Source organism: Ursus americanus, chromosome 20 (genome assembly GCF_024610735.1).
Source record: "Ursus americanus isolate L20-20 chromosome 20, mUrsAme1.1.p, whole genome shotgun sequence".
Taxonomy (NCBI): Eukaryota; Metazoa; Chordata; class Mammalia; order Carnivora; family Ursidae; genus Ursus; species Ursus americanus.
In genome coordinates, this window is record NC_142146.1 from 22,506,629 (window position 1) to 22,520,488 (window position 13,860).

Below are 13,860 nucleotides of genomic sequence, written 5' to 3' on the forward strand. Positions count from 1 at the left end.
TGATAAATGGAAACCATGACATTTATATTTCAAAGCAATCTGTCTCCAAAAGGAAAAATTTGTGCCCCCCCCACCCCGGTACTTCCTAAGATCTGTTGCTTGGTGCTTTTACAACTACTGTGCTTTATCTCTTCATCTATTATTTTGTGTAATTGACTGCTTTCTCAGCTGCCATTTTTAGTGTGTGTGTATATATATACACACACACATATATGTATATGCTCCTAGTTGCACTGAAGTTAAGTTTATAGGGGTTTTTCCTTTATTACCCTTTTTGCATGTGTTCAGTTCAGGTTTGGTGCCTATTGCTATGAACATATTATAGAGATTTTAGTCATGGAAAATAACTTTGCAAAGAACTCTTTTATATAATAAACAGCAACCACACTTCTGCAGAATTAAAGAGGAAAGACTCATAAAGATAGTTCTGAAAGAGCATTAAATAAGCTAGTGGAAAGGTTAAGGGCTTTGGAATTCCACAGGCTTGGATTTATATGGATGCTCATCTACTTGCTAGTTGACTTATCAGAGGCAAATTAGTACAACATTCTAAGTTGTTTGTTTCCCTCTTTTATAAGATAATAGTAATGCTTTCTTCAGTGTATTCTTAGGAGGATTAACTATATTTTTAAGTCATCTAGCCATAGATTACCCTTAATATGTGTTGGTTCCTAATAAAGGCAGAGAACTAGACAGAAAAATGGCTGGAAATAAATAGCTTAAAATTACCTAATAAATATGGGGGTGCCTGGGGGGCTCAGTCAGTTAAGCATCTGTCTTTGGCTCTGGGGGGCTCAGTCAGTTAAGCATCTGTCTTTGGCTCAGGTCATGATCCCAGGGTCCCGGGATCGAGTCCCGCATCGGGCTCTTTGCTCAGAGAGGAACCTGCTTCTCCCTCTGACAAATAAATAAAAGCTTTTTAAAAAATTACCTAATATGTAGAAAAATTAATATAGATGGCTATTAAAGTTTGTGAAGGGCCTATCTAAATAGTTGGAAAATGCTTATTGATATTGCAAAATGTTGAACCTTATTTTCACTTAAAATCAAAATATGTTATGGTGGTTGATGGTTAATTTTATGTGTCACCTTGGCTAGGATGGGTGCCCTCTTGTTGGATCCAATACCAGACTAGATTTTGCTCCGAAGGTATTTTTTAAATGTGATTAAAAATCAGTAGAGTTATGGAGGATAATCTGTTTTACTCACTGTCTATGGACTGCATCCAAACAGCTGAAGGCCCTAAGAGCAAACCCTGAGGTCCCCAGAGAAGAAGGAATTCTGCCTGAATTTCTAGCTTTCAGGGTCAAGATTGTAATAGTATGTGAGAGGAAAAATAATTTATCCTACTGAGTTCTTTCCTGAGACCTCCCTGTAATAAAAAACAAAAACAAAAGGAGAAAAACAATTTTAATAACATGCACACCTTCTGCATACATGGGAGATACCCAGGAAAACTGAGTTACTCCCCAAAATGGCCATCATCAGCTAAAGACAAAAGATGTTGGGGTGGGCAGGGGACCAGTTTTGGGAGGTTATCAGGTAAAACACAATAAATAAGAATAGGGTTGTTATGCAGATGTAAGTCCCCCTTCTTCACTGGTAAGGATATCTAGAGGTTTCTTGGTACAGAGAAGGACACCCTTAGAAATGAATATTTCCCTTATACATCTAAATGTCTCTTACAAAAAGGTGATTTCTATGTGGTTTTCAGAGCATTTCCTGTATCTGCTATATCTTAATTATCAGCTCAAAATAATCCTTACTACACAGAGGGACATTTTAGGGTGATATATTTGGCTCCCATTCAGTCCCGCCTTTGAAACTTGAAGTAAGCAGGTTCACAATCCACACACTGAGTTGATAGATTTCTTCCTATCTCACTGAACCAAGTCTCTCAGTCCTGAGGCCAGTCCAGTTAAACAGCAGTGTCCTTACATATGGGCTTTCAGAGTTAGGCCTTTATGGTGTGAGCAGTCTTGTATTTAATATGAGGCACTGCAACAGAAATAAAAGAAAACCAGGTAAATTTATATAGCAGACTATAAACCCAGTCTGAGTCCTCTGGATGCCTGGCTCAAAGCCTCTTTTGCTGTTTGAATGTCTCTGATGATATCGGCAGGTGGGCAGGTAAACTTTGAGAGTTGCCCACACAGCAACAAGGCTTTAGACTATATAAGCACTATTGTGATTATTTCTCTGATGTTCACAACAAGTTGTTCCCCTTCAGTTTGCAGAACATAAGGAAAAAATGGACTAAGAACAAAAATTGCAGAAGTCAAAAGGGTGGGAGAAAATTACAAACTTCAGTTTAGAAATTCATTTCTAGATTTTGAAGGAACTAGAAGAATTCAGGATCCAGTCCGTAAGTGGAAACAATAGCACTAGAATATAATTACTTACAAAAGTGCAAACATAATTTTTCTTTCTACATCACCTAGGTTTCTACTAAAAATAATCACAGTAAAACTAATTTGTAAATTAAGTCTAGTTTGAAGGAATTTGGTCTGATAATTTACATAAGTGGAACAAGAATAGCTAGTGATCATATTGGCTCTTTTAAATCTGCTTTGCTAGAACTTTTCATAAGGAATCTCATTGAATTTTTTAAAGTCGAGTATGGTTGACCTACAACGTTGTATTTCAGGTGTACAACATATTGATTCAATGAGTCTATATGGTATGCTGTGCTCACCACAAGTATAGCTACCATCTGTGTTTACTATATTCCCTATGCTGTACTTTTTATCTTCAGGACTTATTTATCTTTCACTCATCCCCCTACCAGTTTGTTCTGTATGTTTAAGCAGCTCTTGGTTTGTTTTGTTTTTTAGCTTCCACTTGTAAGTGGAATCATGGTATTCATGTTTCTCTGACTTATTTCACTTAGCATAATACCTAGTAGATCTACCCATGCTGTGACCAATGGCAAGATCTCATTCTTTTATGACTGAATAATATTCTAGTGTGTGTGTACACCACACCTTTATCCATTTGTCTATAAACGGACACTTGGGTTGCTTCCATGTCTTGGCTATTGTAAATAAACAAAGGGGTCCATATATCTTATTGAATTAGTGTTGTTTTCTTTGGGTGAGTACCCAGTAGTGAAATTATTGGATCATAAGGCATTTCTCTTTTGGAGGAAACTCCATGTTTTCACAGTGGTTGTACCAATTTACATTGCCACCAATAGTGCGCAGGGATCCTATTTATTCACATCCTCACCATCACGTATTTCTTATCTTTCTGATACTACCCATTCTGACTTGTGTGATTTGATAACCTCATTGTGGTTTTGATTAGCATTTCCTGATGATTAACGATGTTGAGCATCTTTTATGTATCTGTAGGTCGTCTTTAAAAAAAAAGTGTCTTTTCAAGTTTTTTTTTTTTTGGTGTTGACTTGTACAAATTTTTATGTATTTTGGCTATTAATCTCTCATCAGATATATCGTTTGCAAGTATTTTCTCCCATTCAGCAGTTAGCCTTTTCATTTTGTTGATGATTGCTGTACATTGTTTTTGTGTAGTCCCAGTAGTTTATTTTTAATTCTGTTTCCCTTGTCTGGAGACAAGTCTAAGAGGTTAGTACCTGTTTCCTTTTTAAGGGTTTCATGATTTAAGTCTCACATTTAGGTATTTCATCTATTTTGAATTTACTTTTGTGTATAAGAAAGTGGTCCAGTTTCATTCTTTTGTATGTAGTTAAGTTTTCCCATTTATTGAAAAGGCTTTTTTCCCCATTTTTTTCCTTGCTTCCTTTGTCATAGATGGACCATATAGGCATAGGTTAGTTCAAAGCTCTCTATTCTGTTCCATTGAGCTATATGTCTATTATTGTGCCAGTACCATACTGTTTTGATTAGTATAGCTTCAGAGTGTATCTTGAAATCCGGGATTGTGGTACCTCCAGCTTTGTTCTTCCATCTCAAGATGGTCTTGGTTATTCAAGGTCCTTTGTGGTTCTATATGAATTTTAGGATTATTTGTTCTATAAAAAATGGTGTTGGTATTTTGATAGAGATTGCATTGAATCTGTAGGTTGCTTTGTGTAGTATGGACATTTTAACAATATTCTTCCATTCCACAAACATATGAAATACCTGTTTGTGTCTTCTTCAGGTTTTCATCAACGCCTTACAGTTTTCAAAGTAAAAGTCTTTACCACAGAGGTGAAACTTATTCCACTTGTTCCCTAGAAATTTTATTTCTTTTGGTACAATTATAAATGGGTTTATTTTCTCTTTCTGCTACTTCACTATAAAAATAATAGATTTCTATTAATTTTGTATCCTGAAACTTTTTTCAATTCATTCATCAATTCTAATCATCTCTGGGTGGTGTCTTTAGGGTTTTCTCAGTATCAGATCATCTGCTAATAGTGACAATTTAACTTCTTCCTTATTGATTTGGTTGCCTTTATTTCTCGTCTGATTACTTCCAATACTATGTTTAAATGAAAGTGGTGAGAGTGAGCATATTTGTCTTTTTTCTGACCTTAGAGGTAAAGCTTTCCGTTTTTCACCATTGTGTATGATGTTCACTGTGGATTTTTCATATAAGGCCTTTATTGAGGTGGGTTTTTTTAAACCCATTTTGTTGAGAGCTTTTATTGTGAACAGATGTTGTATTTTCTTAAATTTTTTTTTTTTTTGCATCTATTGGAATGACCATATGGTTTTTATCCTTCCTCTTGTTAATACAATGTATCACAACAATTGATTTGCAAATATTGAACCACATTTGTATCCCTAGATTAAATCCCACTTAATCCTGGTGAATAATTCTTAATAAACTGAACTGTTGTAAATATTTTGTCGAGGATTTTTGATCTTGGTTTGTAGGGTGTTTTTTTTTTTTTTTGGTATTTAATACTGAAGTTTTCTCTGTTTTTGGGAGAATTCACCTTTGAAGCCATTTGATCCTGGACTTTTGTGTGTTGGGAGTTTTTGATTACCAATTCAATTACTAATAATTGGTCTGTCAAATTTTCTATTATTTCTTCCTTATTCAGTTTTAGAAGATTGGGAATTTATCCCTTTCCCTAGGTTTTTCAGTTTGTTGGTATATACTTGGTGTTGGTTGTTCTTCGTTCTCCTTCATTTCTGATTTATTTGAACCCTCTATTGTGATGAGTCTGGCTAAAGTTTTATCAATTTTGTTTTAAAGATTTTATTCGACAGAGATAGCTAGCGAGAGAGGGAACACAAGCAGGGGGAGTGGGAGAGGAAGAAGCAGGCTCATAATGGAGGAGCCTGATGTGGGGCTCGATCCCAGAACGCCGGGGTCACACCCTGAGCCGAAGGCAGACGCTTAATTTATTTCTATACTTTTACTAGCTTTTGACTTTTTTTTCTTTTTTTTCCAGATTCCTTAGTTGTAAGTTAGGTTGAGATTTTCTTGTTTCTTGACAAGGACGTCCACTTTCTCTACTTCTTTTATTCAACATAGTACTGGAAGTGTTAGCCATAGCAATCACACAGAAAAAGAAAAGATATCCAAATTGGTAAGGAAGAAGTAAAGCTGTCACTATTTATAGACTACATGATATTCTATAGAGAAAACTCTAAAGATACCATCAAAACCCTAACAGATAAATGAAGGGGTGTCCAGGTGGCTCAGTTATTGAGCATCCAACTCTTAGTTCTGGCCCAGGTTATGATCTCAGGTCATGAGGTAGAGCCCTGCATTGGGCTCTGCACACAGCAGGGAGTCTGCTTAAGATTCTCTCCCTCTCTCTCTGCCCCTTCCTATGCTCATGCTCACTTGTGAACTTTTTCTCTCTCTCTGAAACTAAATAAGTCTTAAAAAAAAGAAACTGATTAATGTCACAGGATACTAAATCAATACACACAATTCCACTGCATTTCTATGCACTAACAACGGAGCAGGAGAAAGAGAAATTAAGGAAACAATCCTATTTATAATTGCACAACAAATAATAAAAGGAATACCTAACAAAGGAGGTAAAAGACCTATACTCTGAAAACTATAAAACATGGATGAAAAGATAGTTCATGCTCATGGATTGGGAGAATTAGTATTGTTAAAAGGTCCATTCTACCCAAAGCAATCTACAGATTTAATGCAATCCCTATCAAAATACCAACAGCATTTTTCACAGAAGAACAAATAGTCCTAAAATTGATATAGAACCACGAATGGCCCTAAATAGCCAAAGCAACCTTGAAAAAACTGGAAGTATCACCATCCCAGCTTTTAAGGTATACTACCAAATCTGTAGTAATCAAAACAGTATGATAGTGGCACAAAAACAAACATATAGATCAATAGAACAGAACAGAAAATCCAGAAATAAATTGACCATGACTATATGGTCAATTAATCTTTGACAAAGGAGGTAAGACTATGTAATGGGAAAAAGACAGTCTTTTCGTGTTGGCAAAACTGGACAGCTACACGCAGAATGAAATTAGGCCACTTTCTTACACCATACCAAAAAATAATTAAATGAATTACAGACCTAAATGTGAGAACTGAAATCATAAAAATTCTAGAGGAGAGCACAAGCAGTAATTTCTCTGACAATGGCCATAGCAGTATTTTCCCAGATATGTCTCCTGAGGTAAGGGAACTAAACTATTGGGACTACATCAATATAAAAGATTCTGCACAGCAAAGTTAACAACAAACAAAATTCAAAGACAACCTACCAAACGGGAGAAGATATTTGTAAATGATATAACTGATAAAAGGTTAGTATCCAAAACATATAAAGAACTACAATTAAAATGTGCAGAAGACATGAATAGACATTTCTCCAACAGACACCTAAAAAGATGATCAACATCATTCATCACCAAGGAAATGCAAATCAAAACAACGAGATATCACCTCATATCTCAGAGTGGCTATAATCAAAAACACAAGAAACAACAAGTGTTGATGAGGGTGTGGAACCCTCAGGCACAGTTGGTAGAAATCAAACTGGTGCAGCCGCTGTGAAAACACTATGGAGGTTCCTCAAAAAATTAGAATACCATATGATCTAAAAATTCCAGTACTGGGTATTTATTTACCCAAAGAATATGAAAACACTAAAAAGATATGTGCACCCCTCTGTTCATTGCAGCATTATTTACAATAGCCAAATTATGGAAGCAGCCCAAGTGTCCATTAATGGATAAAGAAGAGGTGGTATGTATGATATAATGGAGTATTACTAAGCCATTAAAAAGAATGAAATCTTGACATTTGCAACAACATGGCTGGATCCAGGTAGTATAATCCTAAGCAAAATAAGCCAGAGAAAGACAAATACCATATGATTTAATTCATATGTGGAATTTAAGAAACAAAACCAACTAGCTATGAAAAAAAAAGATACAAACCAAAAACAGACTCTTAACTATAGAAGACATACTGATGGTTACTAAGGCGGAGGTGGGTAGGAGGATGTGAAATAGGTGAAGGGGATTAACAGCATACTTACAGGGGCGCCTGGGTGGCTCAGTCCGTTGGGCGTTTGCCTTCCACTCGGGTCATGGTCCCAGGAGTCCTGCAGGGGGTCTGCTTCTCCATCTGCCCTTAACCCTGCCTGTTCTGTCAAATAATTTTTTTTTTTAAAGAGTACACTTACATGATCAGCACTAAGTCATAGAATTACTGAATCACTGTATTGTGATATACACCTAAACCTAATACAACACTGTATGTTAACTATACTGGAATTTAAAAAACCCACCTCTCATCCATTAACTTTTATCATGAGATTACAGAAATTCAGTTCTATCTTCAGGCACCACTTCTAATTCTAGTTCTCTTGCTGCTTCCACCACATCTGCAGTTACTCCATCCACTGAAGTCATACCCTTCAAAGCCGTCCATGAAGGTTGGAATCAACTTTTTCCAAACTCTTGTTAATGTTGGTTAGTGTAGCCACCTTCATTAATGATCTCGGCTAGAGCTTCTGATCTTTTCCCACAGCTTCTACATCAGCACTTGCTGCTTCATCCTGCTCATTCAGGTTATAGACATAGCTTCTTTCTTTAAAACTTCATGACCCAACCTCTGCTAGTTTCAAACTTTACTCACCTCTTGCAGCCTTCATAGTATTGAAGAGAGTTGGATTAGCATTTGGATAAAGGGAAGTTTGTAGTTGGTTTGGTTTACTTTCTATTCAGACCATCAACCTTTCTTCATATCAGTAATAAGGCTGTTTTACTTTCTTATTCATGTGTTCATTGGAGTAGCACTTTTCATCTCCTTCAAGAACTTTCCTTTGCATTCACAACTTGGCTGTTTGGAATAAGAGGCCTAGATTTCAGCCTATCTTGGCTTTTGACACACTTTCCCCACTAAGCTTAATTATTTCTAAAATTTGATTTAGTGACAGACCTGTGACTCTTCCTTTCACTTGAACATGTTGAGTCCACTGTAGGGTTAATAATTGGCCCAATTTCAATATTGTTGGGTCTCAGGGAATAGGGAGGCCTGAAAAGGGAGAGCGAGATGGGGTAATTCCTGATGAGGGCAGAAGTCAGAACACAACTATTTATCAATTAAGTTCACAGTCTTATGTGGACATGGTTTGAGGTGCCCCAAAACATGTACAATAGTAACATCAAAAATCCCTGATCACCATAATGAATATAGTAATAAAGAAGTTTGAAATATTGAGAATTACCAAAAATGACACAAACACAGGAAGTGAGCAAATGCTGTTGGAAAAATGAAGCCAATAGACTTGCTTCAACACCGAGTTGCCACAAACTGCATTTGTAAAAAATACAGTATCTTCAAAGTACAATATAGAAAAGCACAATAAAACAAGTATGTCTGTGATACCCAAGATTATAAGGAACTTACATAACTCAGTAACAATAAAGCAATCCAATTAAAACAATGGGCAAAGAAATGAATAAAATTTTTTTCCAAAGACAGTATATGAATGGCCAACAAGTACATAAAAAGATGTTCAATATCCCTAGTTATTAAGGAAATACAAATTAAAACCACAACAAGATATCACTTCATACATGTCAGCATGGCTGTTATAATCACAAATGCTGGCATGGATATGGAGAAAAGGGAGCTCTTGTACACTCTTAGGATTACAACTATGGAAAATGGTATGTAGATTCCTCAAGAAATAAAAAATAGAATTAACCATATGAACGAGCAATTCCATTTCTGGGAGTATATCCAAAGGATGTGAAAATGCTAAGTCAAGGAAATATCTGCACCTGGAAACAAGTGTTTATTAATAGATGAATAAAGAAATCGTTGTATACATATACAGTGAAATGTTATTCAGCCATAAAAAACAAGAAAATGATACCATTTGTGATGCCATGGATGGACCGTGAAGCCTTATGCTAAGTAAAATAAGAGAAAGACACATAATGTATGATCTCACTTAAATGTGGAATTTTAAAACAAAACCACACCTCATAAACTCATAGAATAAGAGATCACATTTTTGGTTACCAGAGGCAGAGAGTGAGGAAAGGGGGAATTGGAAGAAGGTGGTCAAAAGTTACAAACTTCCAGTTATAATTACTAGTCATCTACTGTACAACATAAGTACAGTTATTGCTGCTGTATAATGTATAGAAAAGTTGGTAAGAGTAGATTCTAAGAGCTCTCAGCATAAGGAAATTTTTTTCTTTTAAGTTTTTGACAGAGAGACAGCCAGCGAGAGAGGGAACACGAGCAAGGGGAGTGGGAGAGGAAGAAGCAGGCTCCCAGCAGAGCAGGGAGCCCGATACGGGGCTCGATCCCAGGATCCTTGGATCACGCCCTGGGCCTAAGGCAGACACCTAAGGACCAAGCCACCTAGGTGCCCCTCTTTTCATTTTTTCTATATGAATGTTGGATATTAACTAAACTTTTTGTGGCGATTGTTTCAAAATATATGCAAAAGAAACAATTATACATTGCTGTGCGTTTAAGATGCACAGTATGTCAATTATTTCTCAATAAAACTGGGAAAACATGTACCCATAACAAAATCTTTACCAGTGTCACTATACCCAAGGAAATAGTTCCCACAAATAGGGACAGTTTGTTACCTTCTGTTCTCAACTGGGCACTACAGGGTGAGATCCGACTTAGGTAATATTTCTTCCCTCTGCCAACTTCTGCCAGTTTTCCACGTTCCTGTCTGTAGGCTCTGGAGCAAGTACAGGATCTCAGCAGGCTCCGTCATGGGTCACCAAACTGTAGGTGAGGAAAAATAATTTTCTCTTTACCCTTACAGGTTCTTGGCTGAGACTCCCCGTAATAAAAGACATAAATAGAAAAACAGAAGTTTAATAACATGTATTCTTCTCATATACATAGGAAATACCCAGGAAAACTGAGTGACTCCCCGACTTGGCCCAAGCCACTACCTTAAATACCATCTTTTGCTGAAGACAACAGATGATGTGTGTGGGGAGTCTAGCTATGGCAAAACACATGAAATGAGGGTGTTATTGTTATGCAGATTCAAGTCCCAATCTTCTCCAGTAAGAGTTTCTAGAGATTTGTAACTCTCCTTTTTTCTTAGACAGGAAAACACCTTTACAAATGAGGATTTCCCTTAAAAATGTAAATATATTACAAAAGGGAAATTTCTCTTTAGTTTTCAGAGCTTTTCCTGTGTCAGTTGTTTCTTAAAAATAACCAGCTCAAAAAATCCTCACGCCAAAGAGGTACTTGTGTGTGTTATATTCACTCCCCTTCAATATCAACTCTTACCAAAAATTTCAGCCTTATGGATGCCCTGAGGATTTTGGATCTGCCATCACCCATGAATGCATAAGCCAAGTCCTTAAAATAAATCTTTCCCCCAGTCTCATATATATATATTATACTATATATATATATATATAGTATACTATATATATATATATAGTATACTATATATATATATATATATTCCACATTTTATACATTAAGAAAAATTAATAATATTGTCAATATTAGCTTATGTGTGATGAAATAGGAATTATGGTAGCTTTGAAAACTGGAATGACCTTTTCTTTAAGATACAACGTTTCTTAAGCAATTTTGATGTAGAAAAGACCGTTAGGGTTGGAAGCCAATGGCCAAGGAAGAATCCATGAGGTGTCTTTGATGCAAAAGGGTGGGGACAGGAGCCGTGGGCAGAAAGAGCTGCACGGGGGTCATGAGGAATGGGTTTGGGATAGCCTAAGTCTCTAAGGAATTTTGGAAGAAGCAAGGTTTCCAGGACCTTGATGTGGCTTGCTATTGTTGGGAAAAGGTCATTTATTACTGTCTAAAAAAACCCGAGTCATGACACCCTTCAGATGTATATCGGTGGGTCATATGCTTGAGGGGGGTGATTGCCAACATGTATCTTGGGGTAGAGATATATAAAAAAATTCCTTTGGAAGTTTCCTTTGTTAAAGTAGACTTAGGATCCTGGGGTTTGGGCTAAGATTGCCTTTTGCCTGCAGTAAATTGTTAACGTCGAGGTAGTTAAGTCCCTAGAGGAATGTCACTTTGCCTGTTTCAAGGACTTGTCAATGGGCTGTAGGGAGTAAGGAAATTTAATAATTTTTCTCCTGCCTTTGTTTCCCACAATTTGACAATGTATTACGAAAATGTTTAGAAGTTTTACCACAGGACTGAAAGATAATAGACTCTCTTCTAAGAAGGTCATTCAAAATACAGAAAAATATCTTAATATCAGTGTTATAATAAAGTAACACAAATGTTAAATTATGGAGGAACAAGTATGGTACCATCATCTATTGGGATGTAATGTAGAAATTAAAATTATGACTATGAAGATATATAATTCAAGAATATAAAACTTTCAGACTAAAAATATAGTTTTATTGCCATTTATATAAGACATATACATGTGATAAAAGACTGGGGAAATCATTTTAAACTGATAATTTAGCAGTGGCAAAACATTCAAATGAGCTTGGATATTTTTGATTTTGTCATTTTCTGAATTTTCTGTTCAATTTTTAAAATTTATAAGTTTTAAAAATTATAATTCAGTTTTCTTTCAGCACATTTTTAACAGTTCCTCTTTAACGTTCACCTTAAATCTTAATTTTAAATTAAGATTAAATTATGTATTTGGAAAAATTATTTCATTTTTAATAAAGTTCAAGTCTACTTTTTAGTACCTGGGTCGTAATCAACCTACTGAAAAAGAAAAAAATATATATATATTGCAACTGTAGGTAAAACAAACAAAACTGGTAGAGAATTTCAAATGATGAAAATACGCATTTAAAAAGTTAATGAAAAATATACTGTATGATAAACTGCATAGATAGCAAAGGTAATTTTCTTCATGCATATAACTTGAATTTATTCCAATCTATTTTCTAGAAAATTTGCAATGTAAGCATATACTAATCAACCTCACTTGGGGTGACGGTGTTCCCTAAGTGGGCAACATAGTCAATGCAAAAAAGAGATGAAGTCTGGACCAAGGTCAGAAATACATGAATCTCCATAGTGCAACCTAGGTATAGGCAGCTGAGGAATTAATTATACCTGAATTTGAGAAGAAGATGAAGGTCAATCACTATTTCAGTTATTTAACCTCAGAGAATTACCTCTATCTCAGATCATTCTGGAAACTCATTAATAGACCTAGAGGATTAATCTCTTCTCTGAAACTTAGGTTGGAAATAATGGACTAACAAGCAGAAGTTGTGACATGGCAAACCCTAATTAAAGGAATTATTTCTGTGATGGTAACTAGAGAATTAATTTTGAAACTGCTTGGTCTTATTAACCAAAGGAGGTGATGAAGTGTTTTTTTTTTTGTTTTTTGGGTTTTTTTCCTCTCCTAACTGGGGAACTAGCCAATAATATTCTGGAAAGCTTTCAAAGTCTCTAAGAGGAGTGGATGAATACAGCTTTCCTTTTGTGAAAATGATGAGTGTATAAAAGAAATGAAATAGTGTTTCTTATTGAGGGTACTATATAAAACTGAAACCTCCATATGATTTTATTTATAAATACATAATTTGGTTAACTATAGGTTTCTTTAAGATTTTATTTATTTGAGAGAGAGAGAGAGAAGGAGCAGGGGAGGGGCAGAAGCAGATGCCTCACTCAGCAGGGAGCCTGGAAGGAGCTTGATCCTGGGGCTCTGGGATCATGACCTGAACCAAAGGCAGATGCTTAACCAACTGAACGACCCAGGTGCCCCAAGTATGTGTTTCTTATATGTAATATAAGAATTAATATGTAATTATTCAAGACAAAATACTAATGTAGAACCAGAACCATTTGTAGCTCTCTCAGTAACCTTACGCACTGACACCTCCCTACCCCTCGCTACACATATTACCATATTTTAAGAAACCTACCTGGTTATAGTGACATCTCACGAAAAGAATATTCTATGGAATACATACCAATATATAATCACCAGAAATCTTTTCAGTGTTTGTTTTCAGTGTTATTGACAACAGATATATATTTTCTACAAAAATCTAGCCCAGGTAGGCACATACCTATCTCTTGTTCAACTGGCAATGACCAGGGGACAGTCAATACTGGTGACATGGTTTCTGGGCACCAGAGGGTCATCTCTAAAATGGAGACTCTCTAATAGTGACAATCATGCTGAGACTTGGTGACTTCAGTCTTGGAAGACAAGAAATATGTGAATAGGGAGACGATAAAAAAGGAAGGCACTACGAAATAAGACACATTTCATGAAGAGTGTGGGGAAGCAAAAGGAAGATAATCAAAACTAAAACAATGTGTGTTTGGAAAAGTAGGAAGGAAACAGATTGTGAAATTTATTGAATATTATGACAATAATTTACATTATCCATGGGTTAGAAAAATTCTCCTCCTCTTTATGTAGACTTGACTGGGCAAGGCAAAGACTAGCACTAAATCCAT

The 13,860-nt window shown here is 35.9% G+C and overlaps 3 long non-coding RNA genes across 3 annotated transcripts in view; 1 reads left to right on the top strand and 2 right to left on the bottom strand.

The window, feature by feature from the left end:
* LOC123788335 (uncharacterized) overlaps positions 1–13,860 on the top strand; it is a 144,691-nt gene that overhangs the window by 108,828 nt on the left and 22,003 nt on the right. The gene's annotated exons all lie outside the window — the stretch shown is intronic.
* On the bottom strand, positions 1,393–8,795 carry LOC148108390 (uncharacterized). Its single transcript, XR_015727851.1, has 2 exons — positions 7,457–8,795; positions 1,393–1,998 (listed from the first exon to the last, which is right to left on the bottom strand). It is a non-coding gene; the product is annotated as an uncharacterized LOC148108390 (long non-coding RNA).
* LOC123788336 (uncharacterized) overlaps positions 9,659–13,860 on the bottom strand; it is a 603,154-nt gene continuing 598,952 nt past the window's right edge. The window contains exon 5 of the long non-coding RNA XR_006778474.2: positions 9,659–10,185. This is a non-coding gene — a long non-coding RNA (uncharacterized LOC123788336). The remainder of the gene's footprint in view (positions 10,186–13,860) is intronic.